General features: G+C 41.7%; 1 protein-coding gene across 1 annotated transcript in view; it reads right to left on the bottom strand.

Annotated features, from left to right (window-relative positions):
- LOC119592927 overlaps positions 1–276 on the bottom strand; it is a gene marked incomplete in the record, with an annotated part of 145,168 nt that overhangs the window by 1,830 nt on the left and 143,062 nt on the right.

Here is a 276-nt window from a genome sequence, read left to right as displayed (position 1 = left end):
TCCAGCAGTTCTTTTAATCGGAACAACTACGAGCTGGCATTTGAATTTCCCGCCATTGCCATTCAAAACAAGAGTTATTGGTGTAGCTCCATTAACAAATAAGGAAGATGCATAATTAGAGATTGGAGAAACACTACTAAATATCGCGTGACTACCGTTAATCCGGCCAAACGGATAATCCGGAACCACTGATGCCGGAAAATCGATAACATAACACATAAATCCCAACACTTCACTGATCTAAGATATACAGTAAGCCCTGTCACAACAGCGGCG

This window comes from Penaeus monodon, chromosome 31 (assembly GCF_015228065.2).
Source record: "Penaeus monodon isolate SGIC_2016 chromosome 31, NSTDA_Pmon_1, whole genome shotgun sequence".
Taxonomy (NCBI): Eukaryota; Metazoa; Arthropoda; class Malacostraca; order Decapoda; family Penaeidae; genus Penaeus; species Penaeus monodon.
This window is presented reverse-complemented; position numbering and strand designations above follow the sequence as displayed.